Source organism: Balaenoptera physalus (genome assembly GCF_965194825.1).
Source record: "Balaenoptera physalus genome assembly, chromosome: 11".
Taxonomy (NCBI): Eukaryota; Metazoa; Chordata; class Mammalia; order Artiodactyla; family Balaenopteridae; genus Balaenoptera; species Balaenoptera physalus.
Genome location: NC_138896.1, coordinates 13,624,548 through 13,646,798, shown reverse-complemented (window position 1 = coordinate 13,646,798; position 22,251 = coordinate 13,624,548). Strand labels below are relative to the sequence as shown.

Here is a 22,251-nt window from a genome sequence, read left to right as displayed (position 1 = left end):
ACAGTGGCTGGCACCTAGCATGGAGGTGTGGAATGAAGCTGATGGGGAGAAGACCATTGGCATATTATCTCCATAAAAAGGTGTGAAGGAGTTTCAAGCTTATGAAGACCCGGGATTTTGTTTTACCTCTGCCACTAGTTTACAGTCCTGGGAAAGTGACTTACCTAATCTGTGCGTTGATTCTCTATGAATAACATTAAGTAGGTTGAGTCGTGTGTTCTTGCCTTTTGCCCCTAAGCTTCTGTGTCTACAGGAAGGCTTATGTTTCCATAGAGAATGGAAACATTCGGCTGGAATACTTAGTTAATATCATCAGTAGCACCTGCCAGCTCTTACATAGCTCAAATTCAAGGCGCATAATTTACCACTTTAGAGGAACCTTGTACTCACAACAAGAAATTAAGAAAAGCAAAGAGTCAACAAGCCCAGGCATTGTTGACAAATAATCATGGCAACTCTGGAATCAACTTTTACATAATAGCAGCTATTTACTATAATTTGGTGGAAGCCAGTCTGGAGACCTACTAAGTATATAATATGACTCCGTTCTGTACAGTAAGTAGCTTTCCTTTAGGAAGAAGATTCTCTGTCATGTTGAAAGGACTCTACTTACTTATGGAGATGTGAAAATGTTAACTTTCAGAATCTAAAGAATATAGTCTCCTCTCAGGAAGATGTTGTGCAAAGGCAAAACGAGAAGCACAATACCAATATGTTTGTGTGTGCATGGAGGAGAGTTTTTAAAAATTCAATTAATTCTTAATTCAAGACGTTGTCTTAGTAACTACTATTTCAAGATGCTCAGTGCCTGCAACGTAATTCATAGCTTCACCAAGGCAGGAGAAAAATAGAAAAAGACAGAACCTTAAAATACCCTTGCCAATTAAATCCTGAATTATTTTTGACTCTGAGAATAGTCAGTCATTTTATTTAAGCTGTTAAGGATGATAAAGAACGCATTGATTCTTCATGTTTCCACTTACATTTCCATTGCTTCACAATCTTCAGTGTGTTTTGGGGGTTTCATTTAATCTCCTCTACCTCCAAATCCAAGGTGTTAAAAATAGATATAAAGACCAGCTTAATACTTGAACTTTACCTTGAAGGCTAATGACAAAATAATGGCATTCATGACCCAAATCCCCATCATCCCAGGGCAATCTCAAGAAATGCAGAAGGTGTGACGTGGTGGAGCCACAGACCACACACCAAAGCCAGCCAGTACTTTCTTGTTTACTCTTTATAATGAGAAGTTCATTGTTTTAGGGCACAGAGATCAAGACGACGGCATAGATTCATAGCAAACCTCGAAGGTTCATTTAAAATTTCAATAACTGCCCATTAGTAAGCCCCTCATATGGTAGGTTCCTGTGGAAGGTATTGTTCTTTGGCTACTGAAAAGCTATTCCCCACTCCCTTTCTCCTGACATCCCTTCTACAGATGCTTAAAAGCCAAACAGTTGCTTTTGTAGCTTTTTGTCTAACAAGGGGTGGTGATAGGATAGCATTGAGATAATCAGAATTCTGCTGGGTGTTTCTAGGTGAGCTTGCTGTCCCCATAACAAGGGATAGATGTCCAGCAGGACCTTTCTCCTTTCCCCCTCATTCCTGTCTTGAATGCAGGCATGATGTCAGGATCTTTAACACTTATGTGGCCACCAGGAGGCCACAAACATAAAGAAAAGGCCAAGAAACTTTCAGGGATGCACTCCACTGGATGAAGGCCAGCAACTTCCTCCATCTAGACTTTTAATATACATTTAAAATATATATTTAAAAAACGTTTATTTGTTTAAGATGCTGTAGATTGGGTTTTACGTTGCTTGCAGTCAAAGCATCCCTAGCTGATCGAGTGCTTCACATATATCATTTATAATTCCCACAACACTCCGGAAGGTAGCCATTATTGTCCCTATTTTATAAATGAGGAAACGGAGGCGCAGAGTCTTAATTACTTGTCTGAGGCTACACAATGGTCTCATCACTTTACTAGCATTTCCAATTTTTAAAATAGGTGTCATTTACTGGCTAGATATGAATGTTTCCTGCACTTACGGCATTCTCCCACTGTGTGTGTGTCTGTGTGTGTGTGTGTGTGTGTGTGTGTGCGCGTTGTATTCTTCCCACTAGGAAAGTTTGGCTCTAGTCTGATTCTACTACAACCTGCTTTCCAGGCTGCTCCTCATTCAGTTTCCTGTCCTGTAGAATGATGGGTTGGATTAAAGCTCAAAAATCTCTTCCAGCTCTAAAGTTCTATGATGCCATCATGTCCTCATAAGATTGTGAGCTTCACAACACTACGGATTCTGTCTCTTATTTGTTTGTTTGTTTGTTTGTTTTCAAGCCCACATTGCTTTGCCTGTGGCAGATATGCAGTAATTATATTACGTATGGTTTAATTAAATTCCAATCTAAGGATGTATAAAAGAAGCCTCAAGTACCATGGGGAAATATTAATTCAAGCTCATAAAACAGACATTGGAAATGATATTCCTTAGAAGAAATATACCATACAAGTGCAAGATTCATTAATCTACTCAAGGAATGTTTGTTACATATCTCTTATGTGTCTGGTCTCTTTTTTTTTTTTTAATTAATTTATTTATTTTTGGCTGTGTTGGGTCTTCATTGCTGTGCACGGGCTTTCTCTAGTTGCGGAGAGCAGGGGCTACTTTTCCTTGTGGTGCGTGGGCTTCTCATTGCAGTGGCTTCTCTTGTTGCAGAGCATGGGCTCTAGGCACGCCGGCTTCAGTAGTTGTGGCATGCAGGCTCAGTAGTTGTGGCTCGCAGGCTGTAGAGCGCAGGCTCAGTAGTTGTGGCACACGGGCTTAGTTGCTCCGTGGCATGTGGGATCTTCCCAGACCCGGGATAGAACCCATGTCCCCTGCATTGGCAGGCGGATTCTTAACCACTGCACCATCAGGGAAGTCCTGTGTCTGGTCTCTTATGAACATGGGGCTGGTTGTGATTTTATGAGAAGTTGGCATTACAGTTGGGGGATGTACATGAGGAGTTACAGTACAGCACAGCAAGTGTGATGATTCAAGGACATCTGGGAGAAGATTTCAGACCCAGGCAATCCAGCCTGGTGAAATGCGGAAAAGCTCCATGGTGGGACCGATCGGCTGAGCTAAGTTTTGGAGGATGATGATAGATATCAACAGCAAACAAGAGGAGATGGGGCGGGAATGACTCTGGCTGAGGAAACATGTCCAAATCCGTTCAGACACATAAGAACATGTCTTGAGAACTGCAGACTTGGTCTGTATGGCTGGAGTATAGGACATGGATGGAGTTGGGGAAGAGGCTAAAGAACTAAGACGGGGCCTGGTAATACAGGGCAGTATAACCATGCCGAGGGGGATGGATTTATTTTGGCAGGCAATGTGGTGCCAGGGATGTGATCAGATTTGAAACGTTAGAAAGATGGTCGTGTAATGTGAATTTGTAATATGGTCAATGTCATGCACAGTAGCCTCTTTTTTATTCCATATCCATAATATGATTGATATTCATATGGTCTATGAATAAGAGTGATAGAAGGGTGGTGAGAAGACCCAAGAGTAGAATATTTCAAGGTTCCACGGATAAGATGATGAGCATTTAAACTAAGGCATGGAAATGGGGATGGAAAAGAATAGATAGTCATAAGTTATGTCAAGGAGGTAGAAAGATAATACTTTTGATGAATTAAATGATGGTGGGGCTGGGGGCATGGTGACCAAGAGTGTAGCACTGCGGAACCAAGCACAGGGAGGAAGTTTTGTGAAGCCAGATGATGATATTTGCTTTGGACACATCTAGAATGCCATGCAGTGTCTGAGGGCAAGATGTTCAGTAGAACACTGGACAAATATGGGTCTGGTGCTTAGACTATAGGGAATCATGAGCACGTAACACAGTGATTCTCAACCCTTTGAAAACCAACATCTTCTTTATATAACATATAATAATGCCCCTGCAATTCATAGATAATACGCACATATGGTAAATTTTTTAAGAATCCAAGTAACACTAAGTAAAGGAGAAATAAAAGGAAATTAGTTTATTTTTTAAATGGAAATTTAATATTTACATACTTAGGCATGGCTACGTTTACAGTAAATAGTTAAAGGTTAGCCCCTGCAGACCGGTTCATTTGTTCATTCATTTAACTATTCTTCACTAAGTGCTTCTAGGTTATCAGTACAATTTTAAGCACTGGGAGAACAGCAGTGAAACAAAAGAGATACAGTCTCTGCTCTCATGGAATTTATATTCTCTAACGGGGCAAGACAGACAACAAACAAATAAATAAGGAAATAATAATGCGATTTCTTATGGTGATAAGAGTTATGAGAAAATAACATAAGACTGTTGGGATAAAGAGTGATTTGTAGTGAGGGAGGCTACTTCAGATGGTAAAGTCAGGAAAAGTCTCTCTGAGATATTAAGGATATGAAAGAGGTAGCCAGGTGGAGGAATCAGCAGTATCCTAAGATGGAGAAAAGTTGTCTGTGTCTGAGGACCAGAAAGAAGGCCAGTGTAGCAGGAGTGTAGTGTTTTAAGATGAAACCACAGGAGTATGCACAGGTCATGTAACCTAGGGCCTTGAAGGTCAACCTAGGAAGTTGAAGTTTTGTTCTAAGTGCCATACAAAACCATTGGAAAATTTTAATCAGAGATGTAACGTGATCTGCTTTACATTTTTTAAAGTACAGTCTGGAGACTTCCAATTATGACAGCATGGCAGACTAGATGTCCTAAATGAAATCTAATCTGATTAAAATGTGAAATGAATCTCTCCTATTAAAAACAACTAAAAATTCTGGATAATTTTGTATGTTTAACACTTTCAAGATCTTGCAAATAAGTAAGGAATTTGCAGATGCCAAAATGAAATGATACCAGGAATCCTAGTTGGTACATGCCTGAAACTGGCTTTTATCCTACGGGTGTTTGCAACTTTGGTGAACTTTAATCTCTGTTTTGATCGATGCTCAGGGCGCAGAGAAGGAGATGAAGTCTAGGGTCCACCCAGGCTGGGAGTGTTATAGGGAACCCCTATATAAAGCTCAGATCCCCAAAGGCTGGATCTTAAAGAGTGAACAAGAAATAAAACCACAGTGCAGAAGGAGAAAGCAGGCACTCCCATACATTGTTACTGGGAGTATAAAGTAGTATAATAATTTTGGAAGATGGTCTGGCTGTTTCTTATAAAACCTAGTATAATCCTACCCTATAACCCAGCAATTCTACTCCTGAGGTTTTTACCCAACAGAAATGAAAATATATGTCCCAAAATTGACTTGTATGTAAATGTTCATAGAAGCTTTATTTATAATAGCCCCAAACTCTAAATAGGCCAAGTGTTCATTAACCCAAGAATGGATAAACAAATTGTGGTGTATGTATACAATAGAATACTAACTAGCAATAAAAAGGAACAGACTAATGATACATTTAACAACATGAATAAATCTCAAGAACATTATGCTAAGTGAAAGAAGATTCACACAAAAAGAACACAGTTGATTCTATTTATATGAAATTCTAGAACAAGCTAAACTTACCTAAGGAGGAAAAAATCTGAACAATTGATATCGCTAGAGTTGGAGATAGGGGACATGGACTGACTTTAAAGAGGCATGAGAAAACATTCCAGCATTATGTTAATGTTCTATATCTTATAGGATTAAAGCTTATAAAACAGAAAAATTAAAATTTGTGCATTTCATTTCATTTAAATTTTATGGATGTATATACACACACACATATATATACCCACACACATATATGTACACATATAAATATATATTTCTGTTTGATAATAACAACAACAACAGATCACTCTTGCTATTTTGTGGTGAATGTGAATGGACCAAAAGGGTCAAGGGAAACCAGCTAGCAGGCTATTGCAGTGAATCAAGTGAAGCATGATGAGAACTTAGCCTAGAGTAACAGCAATGGAGGTCAGGGAAAGTGGTTGAATTCATGATTTATTTTGGAGCTGGAGCCAATGTGAAATTGGATACATCAGTTGAAGAAAAGATAGGAAATAAGAATGACTGCTAATATTTTAGTCTGTATTATTAGGTGGATAGAGGTGTCATTAACTGAGAAGAGGAAGATTAGGAAAGGAAAAATTTGATGGGGGAACACAAAAATTCTCTTTTCTGACCATTTCAGTTTTGATAGCTATTTGATATTAAAAGTGAAGATACCAAGTAGATAGATAGTATAATAATCTGGAGGAGAGGTCAGGGCTTGAGATATAAATTAGGGAGTCTGAGTATATAGGTGATATATTTCATCATTTGTAATATTAAAATATATGAAATGCTTAAATGCATATAACAGCTAGCTAGTTATATAAATAGTGGTATTCATAGTAGAATATCATGCAGCCTAACAAGGGTGTAGGTTCACATAGGCTGATACTAAAGATGTTCAGGATATATTGTTAAATTTATTTATTTATTTATTTGTTTGTTTGTTATTGAAGTATAGTTGATTTACAATATTGTGTTAATTTCTGTTGTACATATTCTTAAATTTTAAAAGCAAATGGCATATGTATCACATAATTTGTATTAAAAAATCACATATAAATGTTTGTGCATGAATAGAAAATTTCTGGAAGATACATAAGCAGGTGTCAACAGTGGTTACTTGTCCGGAGATGAAGTAGAGGCATGATATGGGGATGGTGGATTTTGCTTATCCCTTTTTATTATTTCAAATTTTACCTCGAATATGTATTTTATAAATAAATATCAAGTAAATACCTAGGTGGTGATTGTGGTGGTATTGTTTTTTCCAAAGGGGCTTCTGGTTATGAGAGAAAGAGAGCCAAATTAGGAAAATGAAAACCTAGTTTCTTCACTGACTCTTGTGATGTCATGGGACCAGTCATCTCTTCTACATAGGCTTTAATTTTCTCATCAGTAAAGCATCATCATTAAGCAAACAGCTCTCTGCATTCAAAGTCCCATCTAAGCTAAGTTTGCCTTATGCTACATTCAATTCAGGCTTAATTATTTACACCACACACCAACACATGGACTCAAATACTCTGCTTTACATCAATCTGATCCAATCTATCCAAATCTATTCAATTCATCCAGTCTTAATCAATCCATCCAGTACTATTGATATTTAATTCAACAGGGCATCTACTCTGCCCCAGGCACTGTGTAAGTGACAAGACAATAACAGACAGTCCTAATCTTGACAAAGAGTCCCTGGTCTAGTCGAGGGACTAGAGCCATGTAAACAGTTATAACACCCTCTGTAATAATAGAAGCATAAAGAAATTCTGGAGGTGAAACAGAGGAAGCAGTGATGAACTCTATCTGGGAAGACTGGGGGAGGTTCCTTTGGTAGACTGTATTACAGTTTACCAACATCCGTTTGCCCTTCCTGAGAGAAGATTCTACTTTCCCAAGCCACTGAAGTCATGCTTGGCCAAGAGACTTGCTCTAGCAATGGAGTATGAGAAGGGATATGTATCTCATTCATTCAAAAGTTTAAGAAGAGTTTGTGCTTTGCTGTAATCTTTTCCCTCTGTCACCAGCCACATTCCAGATAGTCTCTGCCAGGGTATCCTGGGTCCTGGAGTAAAGATGACATGAAACAGCATGGCAGCCAAACACAGTGGACTTGTGGCTTGACTGAGATTCAAACTCTGTTATCATAAGCCACTGAGATTTGGGGATCTGTTCACAATGCGCACCTTTCAGGGCTGATCAATGATGTTGGGCTGAGTCTTCCATACAAAGAAATTCAAGGCAATAATTTACTAAAATATCAGGGGTCAGGAGCACCAAAACCATATCATTCATGAGCAAAGCAACCCAAGATAGGTCCTAGGAAGGAAAGCACATTACCTTGATGTAGTTCACCTTTGTTTCAGAGATGAAACACATTTCTCTCTCAGCGAGTGATGATGAAACAATTTCTGTCATATTATCCTTTTAATTTAGTTGCCACAATTGCAAAACTACACTTATGCATAAATTAGACATATTATAAACAAACACTGTCCCTGACTTCAAGGTGGCTCTATCCGAAAAGGGGTAAGTCAAACACTCAACTTTATACAGAGACCCGATAAGCTATAAGTAAAGGCAGTTTTTTTTCCTATTGTTCAGCCTTTTGTAGTGAGAGTGGAAGAATCTGTTCCTTGGTCCAGACGGCTCTTTTGAATTTTCTAAAAAGATAGCCCTAGTGTCTAATAGGAAGTAGATGATGTGGAAGTGGAATGGTATTTGGGGAGCAAAGACCTTAGCTAAGATATCAGGTTTTGGGGCTCTTGGAACACTTTTCAGCAGCATCACTTGAATGACAACCAAACATTTCATTAGGAATCTCATGACTCTTTCTTTTTTTCTTTCCTCTCCTGTTTGTTCATGAAGCTGAATATATTTTTTCCAGATAGAAAATGAGATAATTCTGAATATTGGCATATTTTTGAAGAGATACAGTGCTTTAAATTCATGGCCATTAACCTTAGTTGGCCTTGAGAGCTGCTTGTTAGTCCTACTCTGTTTCTCACCATAATCCCACTCTCCTAGACTTTTATCTTAGATCTTCACCTCCCTCCTCAAAACACAAAGTTTTGGTGCTTGTGCTGCTTAAATTCTGGGGGTATGGAAGACCAAAAATAAACAAGCAAGCAAATATACTTATAGGTGATAAAGGTAATAACAAAGAATAAAGAAGGAAAAGGGTTAGAGTAGGATAGATATAGGTAGAAAGTGGGGTGGTAGTTTTTTTTTTTTTTTTTTGGCCTCACCATGTGGCACACAGGATCTTAGTTCCCCCACCCGAGTTGGAACCTCCACTCCCTGCAGTGGAAGTGCAGAGTCTTAACCACTGTACCGCCATGGAGGTACCGGGTGGTGTTTTTGATTGGCAAGACTGGGAAGCTTCTCTGATAAGATGACATTTAAACAGAGAACAAGAGTAAGGGAGGTAAGCCATGTGGGCATTTGTAGGAAGATCATTCTGGGCACAGGGAACCACATGTGCAAAGGCCCTGGGGCAGGAGTGTGCTTAGTGTGTTCAAGGAAGACAGTGCAGCTAGAGTGGAGAATGTGAGGGGGAGGGTGGCAGGAGAGGAGGTCAGGGAGGTGGCAGGGAGCAACCAGAACACACAGAACCTTTCAGACCATTCTTACCTTCACTGTCCTCACTCTTAGCAAATGACGTTACCATTTTTTCTTTTTTTTAATATTTATTTATTTATTTTCTTTATTTTTTTGGCTGCGTTGGGTCTTAGTTGTGACACGCAGGATCTTTGGTTGCGGCACGTACGGGCTCTTCATTGTGGCACGCGGGCTTCTCTCAAGTTATGGTGTGCAGGTTTTTCTCTCTCTCGTTGAGGTGCACCGGACCAGTAGTTGTGGCACACGGGCGGGCTTAGTTGCCCCGCAGCATGTGGGATCTTGGTTCCCCAACGAGGGATCAAACCTGTGTCCCCTGCATTGGAAGGCAGATTCTTTACCACTGGACCGCCAGGGAAGTCCTGACGTTACTTCTTATTGCATTGAAAAAATCGAACCGGGCTTCCCTGGTGGCGCAGTGGTTCAGAATCTGCCTGCCAATGCAGGGGACACGGGTTCGAGCCCTGGTCTGGGAAGATCCCGCATGCCGTGGAGCAGCTGGGCCCGTGAGCCACAATTGCTGAGCCTGCGCGTCTGGAGCCTGTGCTCCGCAACGAGAGGCCGCGATGGTGAGAAGCCCGCGCACCGCGAGGAAGAGTGGCCCCCACTTGCCGAAACTGGAGAAAGCCCTCGCACAGAAACGAAGACCCAACACAGCCATAACAATAAATAAATAAATTAATTAATTAAAAAAAAAAGATAAACCGCAATTTGAAAAAAAAAAAATCGAACCAATCAAAAGAGAACTTTTACCTCATCACTCCTCCTACCACCCTATCTGCATCTGTACCCTTACAATTTGTCTTCTCTCCTCTGACCATGGAGGACTGCTCACACTCCAGCCTCGTCGTTTGAACGCTAGGTCACCCCCTCTGCCTGTCAGTGACATTGCTCCTGCAGTGGTCCACTCTCCTGCGTCATTAATATTTTCTCTCTACGGGATAAATTGTTTCATTGCTATAATCTTCTACCTTAAAACATCCTCCTTTGATCCCTGCTCATTTTGTTTCTCTTAACAGGAAAATGTTCTCCGTCTTTCTTGTCTGTACTTACCATCTCGATTCCTTTTATCTCGTTCATTCCTGAACCTGGTACCAGCCAACTTTTGCTCCCAACCCTTCTCAAAATCTTTCTTACCAAGCTCACCAGTAACTTCCATGTTGCCAAATCCATTGTGCATCCATTGCTCATTTCCAAAATTTCATCTTTCTTAGCCGATCCACAGCACTTAACACAGTCGATTACTTCCTCCTTCTTAAGGCATTTTCTCCACGCCATCTCTTAATTTTCTTTAGCAGCTGCTCCTCTCACTCTCCTTTCCCGGAACTTCCTTTTCTTCCTCACCTCTAAGTGTTGGGACAGGACCACGGGGCTCAGCCCTCAGCCCACTCCTCATTACCATCAAAACGCATGCCATAGGTGATCTTATCCAGGTCCATGACTTAAATACATTTTTATCTTTATGACTTATGCATAATTGTTAGAATAGCTAGATTTTTCTGCAAAATACCCTCAAGTCTCAGTGCTATAGGAAAATAAAGATTTGCTTCTCTTTCACTCTAAGTGTCCATCATGAGTCAGCAGGGGTATCTGTTAATTGTGGTCGCTCAGAGATCCAGGCTGACACATATGTCCACAATCACCTAGGCAGGAAAAGCAGACATGGTGAACTCTCAAAGCCTCTGCCTGAAATGACAGAATCATTTCTGTTCTCATTTCATTGGCTGTATCAAGTCACATGGCTATGCCTAACTTCAAGGGGGCAGGAAATACAGTCACATCATGGACCTAGAAGAAGCAAACCAGAAATACTGGTCAATAGCTCTAATGATGACAACAATTCTCACAGTTTTATCTCAGACCCCGTCATCTCTGCTAAGCTCTAGATTAGTGTATCAAACTGCCTGCTTGACATCTTGGTACTTAATAGACAATTCAAACTTAGTATATCTAAATCAAAATTCTTGATTTGTCTCTTGCCTTCACCTCATATTACCAAATTTGTCCTTGCTTTGACTGCCTTTTTGGTAAGCAGTCGTTCCATCCTACCTGCTACTCAGGCCAAAACGTTGGAGTCATCTTTGACTACTTTCTGTTTCCCAAACCTCACACAGTTTCTACCTGCAAATACTATTGACTCTTAACTGAAATATATACAGCATTTGACCTCTTCTCACCTTATTATGACCATCTAGTGCAAACTGCTATCATCTCTTGTGTTCACAATTGTGATAGCCTACTAACTGGTCTCCCTGGTTCCCTGTTTGCCTCCCAATAGTCTATCCTTCATACAGAAGGTAGAGTAATCCTCCTGAAACTTCGCTATATTTGACCTTCCCGGGCTCAGAACCTGTCAGTGGCTCCCTATCTCACCTGCAGTAAAATCCAAAGTCATCATGGTCTATAAAGTTGTACAATGTTCAGGCTGCTCCCTGCCACCTTCCTGACCTCCTCTCCTGCCACTCTCCCCCTTACTTGCTCCACTCTAGCTGCGCTTTCTTCCTTGCTCAACACACCAAGCACACTCCTACCGCAGTGCCTTTGCACACGCAGTTCCCTGTACCTTGAATGATCTTCCTACAAATGCCCACATGGCTTACTCCCTTACATCCCTTGTTCCTGGTTTAAATGTTATCTTATCAGAGAAACTGATAAGATGTCACTACCCCCCTTCCCACCTCTATTGCTCTCAATCCCTTTTCCTTTTTTCTCCTTTGTCATTACTTTTTCACCTACTGGAATAGCGTATTTACTTGTTTGTTTATTTTTGGTCTCCCTTCCTCCCAGAATGTAAGTTCCATGAGTATCAAAGCTGTATGTTTTTTTACTTTCATGTCCCCAGTGCCTAAAACAATGCCTAGCACATATTAAACAATAAATATTTGTCAAATGAATAATTGAGAAAAGCAATTAAAACGTCTAACCTTTATTGAATGCTTACTCCTTGCCTTTCTCAATGCTTTACATTATTGTACTTTATGAGGCGTCATCCCCCTCTTACCAAGGGGGAAATAGAGACTTAGAGAGGGTATGTAACTTGCCTAAGGCCACTCAGCTGGCATGTGGTGGAGCCCAGTCTCAGTCCCAGCTCAGTCTGCCTCCAAATCCGAGCTCCTGATGACCTTGTCCTGCCATGATTTTGGCAAACTCCCTAGTGAGCAATCTATTAATGCACTCTTAAATTAGAATCTAAAAGTAAGGAAGGATTAATAATTAAATGCTACCATAAAGAAGAACTAGACATATCTAGAAAATTATGAGCTCTAAATGGAATGAAAAATAGATTTGGGAATTCTGTTGATTTTCAGTCTTCCATATTGGGTCTAAAACCAGGCAGATAACATTTTTATACTTAAACAGTGACCTGATATAAAGCCTAAGGCCCCAAAATAACTCGGTGCCCTTGACCAGTCTTGAAGGGACAAACAAACAAGCAAACCTCTGGTCAAGTTTCTCTCCTCCTTCCCTCCCTCCCTCCCTTCCTTCGTTCCTTCCTTTCTCTCTCTTTCTCTCTTTCCTTCTTTTTCTCTTTCTATTGCGGTATAATTGACACATTGGTCAAATGTGTTTCTGACCAGCCTTTGACCCTAACAAATTAGGCTGGCAGAAATGACTGTTGTATGCTGAATGCATCTTCTAAAATTGCTTCTGATCTCAGCTATCTGTTGGTGTCACTGGAAAGTTCAGAGAGTGCTGCGTCACTCTGAGCATATTCGGTTTCCCTGGAAGGAGGGCATCATTGGCTCTGTCTTTTACAAACAGCAACATTTCTTATTAATAGGGTTCTTCCTCTACAGGGCCATGGATTATTGATGGATCTCACTGTTAGGCGAGGCCCCCGTTGCCCCAGACAAATATGACACAGCTTTTCGGCCTCACTTCAGCAGGCCCAGACGTCCCCTCCAGCAGCCCACATGTGTACCTGCCTTAGGCAATGTGAGGGTGGCTCTTGTTCAAGCTACATCTCAGAGGAAAAGCAGCTTTCTCCTGGCTGAGTGAATAGAGAGAGGAGAGGGGAGGGATGCTGGTGTTGTCATCTCCCTGCACAAACACTACTCCTGGGTGCCTCTCAAGTTGACCAGAAAGCTCTCACTGGACCCTGAATCTTTTTTTTTTTTTCAATTTTAATATACTTAACCTGCTATTTTATTTTATTTTGTAAATTGAAGTAAAGGGACCCATAATCTTAATTGTAACCTATCGGCACCAAATACCTTCTCTTCAAGCTCTTTCTCATGTCTTTCTTCTCTTAGTGTAGGCATTTTAATACATGTAAAAATGCACTGAAACATGCAAAGGGCTAGAAGCTCTATTGTAAGATAAAGTAGTCACCAAAGGAATGCTTTTAAAATTATTTTTCCTATCTCCTTTTCATACATGCTTTAAGAGCTGCCCTGGTAGGAGGGGCCTGAACTAAAATCATAGTGTCACCGTAACTGGAAGAAAGGAACTCCTGAAGTTACCTAGCCAAACTCTTTACAGATGAGGAAACAGAAGACAAAGAAGTAAGGGACTTACCCAAGCACATAATGGTGATACCTGGTGGGACATGGATTAAACTTGTCACCCTTGACCTCCCACTCCATCGTCCTTCTAAATGTACAGGCTACTGGCTTCCTCTGGATGTAGGTTCCGGCCATTTAGTGTCATGGTTCACTCTGTGCTCTCTAGATCTGGCTATTTTTCCTCCGGTGCATATCCCAACTCTAGGAATTTGGACTCACATCCTAACATCTGGCTAGTTGGTTATCAGATTTAGAAAAAGTATCAGTCTCCTAAAAAGTTGGGTGATAAATTATATCTAATAACAATTTAACATACCCTACTGACATCTGAATTTCTGTTTTGTTATTAAAACTAGTAACCTCTTATACAGCTATACCTCAGGGCTCTACCACTGATAACACAGCACACCAATTCCTACATTTCAAACATGAGCAACTATAGCCACAGAAAGGAGAAGAGAACTTATTACTTACAAATTAGGTATTAGCATGAAAAAGACATTAAAGGCAAATGAACTTACCTTGAAAAAAAAAACTTTATTAATATGGCAGTTTTAAAGATGGCACCAAATACTTTTTATTCCTCCCATCGAGAGGTGGGGTCTAAGTCCCCTGCCACTGAGTCTAGGTTGGCCTTAGTGACTCACTTAGAATCCACAGAATGTGGCACAAGCAATGCTATGTAACTTGTTGGGCTGGGCCAAGAAAGGTCATGCAGCTTTCACCTTGTTCACTGGAGTTCTGAGCTGTTGCGTAGAAAATCAGACAGCCCTGAGACTGCCATGCTGGAGCTGCCATCTTGGAAGTGATCCTCCAGGGCCCAGCTGTTTGGGCCACTATGCATTCCAGACACCTTGGCCATTCTAATCATGCCTGCTGATGGAGTGCAGACACTGTATAGCAGAGAAGGGCTGTCCCCTCTGTGCCCTTTCTGAATTTCTGACCATGGGACAGCAAACATGAACAAATAGCTGTTTTTGATTTTGCATCCCTAGGTTTTGGGGTGGTCTGTTACACTGCAATAGACACTGGAACAGTTAAACAGTTCAATGTCTCTCTTTGTTCAGAGTTACAATTCTTCACCCTATGGTGACATTATTTTTATTTTCCCACCCTTAGAGAATACTTTGCATCATTCTTTGATGCACCTGCATGTTCCCATAGTCTTTTTACAGCTTTTATGCTTGGATTCATGTCTGCGTTAACTGACATCTCCTCTGTGTCTGAAGAATCTATAAACACCTACTAACTATATCTAACTTAACATAACTGAAATCACGAAAATGATTACAATTTTATGGTTACCATTGCAAATAATTCCTCTGGAATAAATATAAGAAAGATAACTGATCTATAAAACAGTGAACATTTTAATTTTAAGAAACCAGTTCCCACCATTGTAGTTACTCCTCCTTTATTCTATAAAAGATTTTTAAAAAGTCATTTATTCAAAGATTGCATAAAAATTAATAATGTCAAGGGAATGTTAGCTGCCATATATTGGCTATTACACAGAAGAAAAATTCCAGAAAGATGCGGTATATTTAACATGGCTTATACATAGAAAATGCCCAGTGATGTCCAATAAAGATTAAAATTTTAGTGTTGATATCACTGTAACAGAAAAGGAAAATGGACAAAAAAAGAATAAGAGTGACTCTGGAAATGAAAAATAATTACAACCTTAGTTTTTAAATAGTAATTTGTAGAATCCACTGGCTATATCACTCGTCTGCCCCGGGGCTATGAAGTGCTGAGCTGGTGACGTTTGGAACTGCAGGATCTCAAATATGACACCAATTCACCGTTTAGAGTTATAGAGCTTCTACCCTTCAGCGCAAACTATTTCTATCAGGATCCAAACTTTTATCTAATTAGCAATAGCTGGAAAGGGTTTGCCCTTTGCAACTGGGAGATGTGCATGTGAGTGTGTGTGTGTGTGTGTGTGTGTGTGTGTTCAACTATTCTTTCTGGCAGATTATAATCAATGCAGGTTTCTATCAAATACATTCAGAGATGGCAACTGATCTATTTGAGAAGACAGTCAAAATGAGTAAATCCAGTTCGAATGGACCTTGCTTGTTGATTTTCCCCTCATCTCAAGAACCTGGACTTAATTAGGTATCCAAAAAGTTCCCATTTACTTCAAAGCATAGTGGGTATGTATTTCTGTACAAGCAAGAGATTTACCTTCGATATTGGTTGATATCATTCTTTGGAATAATACTCTTAATAGCATACTAGCAACACAAAGATAGTTTAACAGATTGCTCAAATTTCCGAGGTTAATATAGAAGAGAGCAATATTGGCCAACCCCACAGAGAAACAGGGGATTACCCAGGACATCTTACTTTTGGAGCATTTTTTGAGTGGGAATAAATGAGTGACAGCTGCTGAGCCAGAAGCCCCTAGCTGTGCCTAGCAGTGTGGCATCCCCAAAGTTTTCAGAGGTCCTCAAGCCCTTATTACACATTTTTTTTTAAAAGACCCTCAAACTAAAATTATATTTTTTCTCTTAATCACTCAGAATCCATCATGTTAAGAAAATCTGGTAACCCCACAGAACCACTAAAGTTCTCTCAAAAGAATTACCCTGAGGCATGACAATCATATTGATTACAAAAGCTTAGAATCAACTACAGGTATTGGTGATAGGCAAGTGAAACCAAAGAGTTTCCAATACGAAGTGAAATTAGTCACCAGCTTGTAGCATTTACCTTTCTGTACACAGTGGGGATGCCAGTAAACATTTTATCCAAACGAGAGGGTGTTACATAAGCTCGGTGAGTCTGTTGCCGCAGAGAATGTGCATTTCTAAGGGGAGAAATCTCTTGTTTTGGACAATTAAGTGCCCTGTGGTTCTCTCTGGCATTTCCTGTGCAAGCCTCTTAAGTGTCTCATCCTTGCAGAAATGCATGAGTTGATTCATGCAGTGCACAGGTTGTAGGAATGCTGAGATGATTTTTTTTCTTCATAGATTTCAGGGCTAATTTTGCAAATGCATTTTTATAATGGTTATGTTCCCTCCCCACATCGGCGTGCTGAAATGTCTCACTCTGCGAGAACCGAGAGACAACTACTGTGCCAGAAGTGGCAGCTGGGAAAGATTAAAAAAATATCAGATAAAGGAAGCAAGGGCTGAAAGGTAAGACAGACAGCTGGGAGATTTAAGGGACGTGGCTTCTAAGCAGCTGAAAGAGACAGCAGTCCAGAGCGAGAATGTGTGCAAGAGGTTTTGTGCAATCTGAAGAAATATGCCAAAGATGATAAGAAATGCAGCTGTTATGAAAGTGTGAATTACCAAGATTCCCGGTATGCCCAGGACATAAAGCCATTCCACATGTGTGCTTGAGGGGCAAGCACAGGGACTTCTTTCACTGGTCAGTCTCACTCCTTAAACTCTTCAAGTGAAGACCCTGTGTGTACCTCCCACTCAGCCCTTCCCAAGCTGCTATGGCTCCTGGTTCCGGTGCTATTTCTTCTTCAAGTTCTCCTTTCCTCCTTAATTTTTTCTTAACTGGCATTGAGACAGTCAAGCTCACTACTCAAGCTCATTCATGGCAGATGACTTGAATCATACACCTTTAATAACTATTCCCTACATTTAAATCCCATGTTATTAAGATTGGCATTATTAAAAGTTTATAATTATTTGGCACTCTTTGACATATACTCATTCAATTTTATATTTTATGACAATAATAAATCACAGTATAACACTTTTCCCAAAAAAGCACAAGTGGATGGAGGTCAAGATGACTAAATAGTCATTATAACCCTTAGTACTGTGACTACCTAAATGTTGACAACAGAAATTAAATTCAGAAAATGAGCACAGAGGCATTTGTGCTATGCTATCTTTCTGTATATCTTTATATATTTTTAAGCGTTTTAATCATGTGAATAACTTGCCTTGGAGTCCTTAAATTTGGTTTTGAAGGGTCTATAGAATTGAAGTCATGATTGTTAAACTTGCCTTAGAATTTCTGAGACAATTCCTAGTGACGCAGAAAGGGACCGCTAAAATAATCCAGTGGCAGTTGGTCTTTGGCATCATCCAGACCTGGGTTTCAACTTACAGTTCTACCACCTTCAGTTATGACTTTAGGCAAACTACATTAGCCTCCACGTCAAGTGAAGATAATAATGCCAAGTCTATAGTGAGGCTGTGAGGATTTAAGATAATGTATGCAGTTACTTACAATTGCCAAGATATGGAAGCAACCTAAGTGGCCATCAACAGGGGAATGGATAAAGAAGATGTATATATATATATATACAATGTAATGCTACTCAGCCATAAAAAAGAATGAAATAATGCCAACATGGATGGACTTGGAGGGCATTATGTTAAGTGAAATAAATCAGACAGAGAAAGACAAATACTGTGTGATATCACTTATACCTGGGATCTAAAAAAAATACAACAAACTAGTGAGTAAAACAAAAAAGAAGCAGACACATAGATAAGAGAACAAACTAGTGGGTACCAGTGGGGAGAGGGAAGAGGGGAAAAGCAAGATAGGAGTAGGAGAGTAAGAGGTACAGACTATTCTGTATAAAATCAGCTACAAGGATATATTGTACAACATGGGGAATAAAGTCAATATTTTATAATAGCTATAAATGGAGTAAAACTTTTAAAAATTGTGAATCATTATATTGTACATCTGTAACATATAATATTGTACGGCAACTATACTTCAATTTAAAAAAAAAAGAAAAAAATAATGTATGCAGTGTCTGGATGCCCAGTAAATGGTAGCCAAAAATCTAGACATTTAAAGTAAAGAAAAGTGTGAATTACCAAGATTCCCGGTATTACAATGGTAATAGAGAGAAAAGTGTTCAATTTGATGTTGACTATTATCAGTATTCCTTTTCTGATACAGATCTATCAGTATTTCTTTTCTGACACAGAATGACTCTTTGAAAGTGACAGCAGGGGCTGCAGGGAAAGCACCAATCAAAGGATCTGTGAGGTAAGGTTTTGTGTGTGTGTGTTAGTTTCTGCTTTATAACAAAGTGAATCAAAGCTATACATATACTTATATCCCCATATCTCCTCCCTCTTGCTTCTCCCTCCCACCCTCCCTATCCCACCCCTCTAGGTGGTCACAAAGCACCGAGCTGATCTCCATGTGCTATGAGGCTGCTTCCCACTAGATATCTATTTTACATTTACTAGTGTATATATGTCCATGTCACTCTCTCACTTCGTCCCAGCTTACCCTTTCCCCTCCCTGTGTCCTCAAGTCCATTCTCTACGTCTGCATCTTTATTCCTGTCCTGCCCCTAGGTTCATCAGAACCACTTTTTTTTTTTTTTTTTTTTTTTAGATTCCACATATATGTGTTAGCATACGGTATTTGTTTTTCTCTTTCTGACTTACTTCACTCTGTAAGACAGACTCTAACTCCATCCACCTCACTACAAATAACTCAATTTCGTTTCTTTTTATGGCTGAGTAATATTCCATTGTATATGTGTGCCACACCTTCTTTATCCATTCATCTGTCGATGGACACTTAGGTTGCTTCCATGTCCCGGCTATTGTAAATAGAGCTGCAATGAACATTGTGGTACATGACTCTTTTTGAATTATGGTTTTCCCAGGGTATATGCCCAGTAGTGGGATTGCTGGGTCATATGGTAGTTCTACTTTTAGTTTTTCAAGGAACCTCCATACTGTTCTCCATAGTGGCTGTATCAATTTACATTCCCACCAACAGTGCAAGAGGGTTCCCTTTTCTCCACACCCTCTCCAGCATTTATTGTTTGTAGGTTTTTTGATGATGGCCATTCTGACTGGTGTGAGGTGATACCTCATTGTGGTTTTGATTTGTATTTCTTTAATGATTAGTGATGTTGAGCATCCTTTCATGTGTTTGTTGGCTATCTGTATATCTTCTTTGGAGAAATGTCTATTTAGGTATTCTGCCCATTTTTGGATTGGGTTGTTTGTTTTTTTGATATTGAGCTGCATGAGCTGCTTGTATATTTTGGAGATTAATCCTTTGTCAGTTGCTTCATTTGCAAATATTTTCTCCCATTCTGAGGGTCGTCTTTTTGTCGTTTATGGTTTCCTTTGCTGTGCAAAAGCCTTTAAGTTTCATTAGGTCCCATTTGTTTATTTTTGTTTTTATTTCCATTTCTCTAGGAGGTGGGTCAAAAAGGATCTCGCTGTGATTTATGTCATAGAGTGTTCTGCCTATGTTTTCCTCTAGGAGTTTTATAGTGTCTGGCCTTACATTTAGGTCTTTAATCCATTTTGAGTTTATATTTGTGTATGGTGTTAGGAAGTGTTCTAATTTCATTCTTTTACATGTAGCTGTCCAGTTTTCTCAGCACCACTTTTTGAAGAGACTGTCTTGAGGTAAGATTTTGTACTTAAAATCCCCCTCTGAGTTGTCCTGGGACTTCAGGCACTTGCTTCAACTTCCCGCTTGGTCAGTTACACTCTCCCAGTTTATTATCTTTCCATCGGGCATTGGTTTATGCCAAGCACGTTGCTGATCACGATCAATGATAAGCATATGGAGTGTTTTTATTTAATTAATTAATTAATTTAACTGAGGTACAGTTGATTGCAATATTATATGTTTCAGGTGTATAACACAGTGTTTCACAATTTTAAAAGATTCTACTCCATTTATAGTTACTATAAAATATTGGCTGTATTTCCTCTGCTGGGCAATATATCCTGTAGCTTATTTATTTTATACATAGTAGTTTGTACCTCGTAAATGATTATTCCTATGTTGCCCCTCCCCCTTCCCCTCTCCCCATTGGTAATAACCACTAGTTTGTTCTCTATGTGGAGTGTTTTAAAAATATTATTGATGAAGTAGCAATAGTGCAGAAAATCGGCATTACATTTTTTAATATGGTTGCCTACTGATAAGCAGGTACAGAAAGTACAGTTAGATGTCAGGCTAAAGGTCAGAAGAGTGGATTCAATTGTAATTGGGAATGAATCAAACATGTTCAGAGCAACACTGAAAGCTTCCTCAGCCCCCTGGAATCTTCTACCCCCATTCTTCTCAGAATTCATACCTACGTGCAGGAATTTTGCCTCCACTAATTCAGTGGTCACTTGCTCATATGTCACAGGAGATTGAGGACAGGTGCTAAGGAACCCAGGGGAAGCGCATAGGGTTCACTAGAAAGAACAGGGTCAGGAAGCAGTGTGTTGAGGTGGTGGGCACAGAGGATGTGGTTTCAGGCCACCCCAACTTGAAATCCCGGTTCTGCACCACGCTGAATTTGTGGCTTTGGGCAGGCTGCTTATGGCTCAATGGGGATACCATTGCTTACCTTATGTTTAATGAGGATTACGTACAAGCACCTGGTACACGGTGTGTGGTTAGTGGTGCAGGCCGCTTCCCTCGCATCCCTTTGCAAACTTTGTTATTTCTCCAAAGGCCCATCAATAGGAGCGACCAGCATCGCATCGAGGCAGAAGCAGCAAAGCATGTGCAAACACCGATGTGAAGAGCTCACCTTTCTCAGCCACAAATGACCTTTTCATACGTAGAAGGAAAGTATGCTGGTTAGCAAGGTAAGTACATTTTCTTTAATCCTCCTCCTCTCTTTTCTGACTCGCTTGTCTGCTTAAAATGGAAAGTGAGGATAGATCAATGAATTCCACTGTTCCTTATCCCTGGAGGCCCAAGGGCCCTGATGAAGCTCTATCTGATCCTACCAAAGGCACCATAATTGTCTGTTTCTACCAGCTTTCAGTTACAAAAAATATACTCCTTTTTCTTAAACATCTAAACCTGGCAAGCATAGTTCAAAAATTCAGCTGTTGTCCTGTCTTTTAACTAGAAAACTAGATATCTAATTCGTGTCCTTTAAATGACCCCCCACCCCCTCACCCCCAGATGAAGTCTCCTGCCACCCAGCCAGCCCTCTCCCACTCTTCCTCACAGCAGACCCCTTAGCGGCAAGTCCTCACCTCATGCGATCCGGCCCACGGGACTCCCACTCCGTCATCTCATCCCCTTTCACTTGTTTTTAAGGGAAGCTTTTTTCTTTTCTTCATTATTTTCTTCTACTTCCTTTGCACATCACTCTTTTCTCAAATTTCAAAATGTACATAAGCAAATGCAGGATGGAAGTGCGTACTCTAAGACTCTCCAAAGGCGTCTTCTCTATCTCCTTCGCCTCACCTGAGGCACCTACGGCACAGGTGGCACAGCTAAGAGTCAGAGTATTCAGAAAGCAAACAAGTTCATACCTGGTTGGGACTGTCAGATGAACACAGATTAAAAATAGAGCTAAACCACAACTTTCTACTTGGCAAAACTATGTTTTGGTATTTCACGCTCATTTTGGAAGTCAGTCTGAGATATTTGCCCTTTTAGGAACACATTATCTGAGCTTTTAAACGAAAAGAAATAATGATTGTTACTCAATCCCTGTTATGATGTAATCAGAATGACCTCTAAGTGTGGAAAAATGGAAGACAATGCACAGCCTCCAACTCACTTAAATTATATTGATAGCTTAGTGGTAGCATCTTGAATTTAAAAAACAATTGCATTCATCTTCTGGGATACAAGTGACCGGAAAGAAGGGTACTTTCTGAATAAGT

General features: G+C 40.0%; 1 long non-coding RNA gene across 3 annotated transcripts; it reads right to left on the bottom strand.

The window, feature by feature from the left end:
* Nucleotides 1-4,019: 4,019 nt before the first annotated feature.
* On the bottom strand, nt 4,020-21,595 carry LOC309638847. 3 transcript variants are annotated; one of them, XR_014251324.1, is made up of 3 exons: nt 20,970-21,595; nt 10,293-10,934; nt 4,020-9,462 (listed from the first exon to the last, which is right to left on the bottom strand). It is a non-coding gene; the product is annotated as an uncharacterized lncRNA (long non-coding RNA). The 3 variants fall into 3 exon arrangements; XR_014251326.1 differs by lacking the exon at nt 20,970-21,595 and adding an exon at nt 12,188-18,440; XR_014251325.1 differs by lacking the exon at nt 20,970-21,595 and having other exon boundaries at nt 10,293-18,440.
* Between the last annotated feature and the right edge of the window lie 656 nt (nt 21,596-22,251).